Below are 434 nucleotides of genomic sequence, written 5' to 3'. Positions count from 1 at the left end.
GATCCCGGCGTGGGCACTGCGATCCGGGAGCAGGGCCGGGGCACCGGGAGGGGCGGCTGGAACCCCAATGGATCCCCGGGGACGGGGCCCAATCCCGGGATGGGGGCGGGATCCTGCGAGAGCGGGGCTGAATCGCGGGACGGGGGCTCGGGAACCGGGATTGGGGAGGGTTTGAGGGGTCGCGGGAGCGGCGGGGCCCGGTCGGGGGCGGGACAGCGCCCTAAATTTAGGATTTAGGGTTAGGATTTAGGATTTAGGGTTAAGGTGACACTGCCGCCTCTCCCGCAGGTGACCCGGTGCCAGGATGCAGATCTTCGTGAAAACCCTGACGGGCAAAACCATCACCCTCGAGGTGGAGCCCAATGACACCATCGAGAACGTGAAAGCCAAGATCCAGGACAAGGAAGGTACCGGCGGGGCCGGGAGTGCCGGGG

This window comes from Malurus melanocephalus, unplaced genomic scaffold, assembly GCF_030028575.1.
Source record: "Malurus melanocephalus ecotype Western Australia unplaced genomic scaffold, MMel_1.1 scaffold_876, whole genome shotgun sequence".
Lineage (NCBI taxonomy): Eukaryota > Metazoa > Chordata > Aves > Passeriformes > Maluridae > Malurus > Malurus melanocephalus.
Note: the sequence above shows the minus strand (reverse complement) of the source record.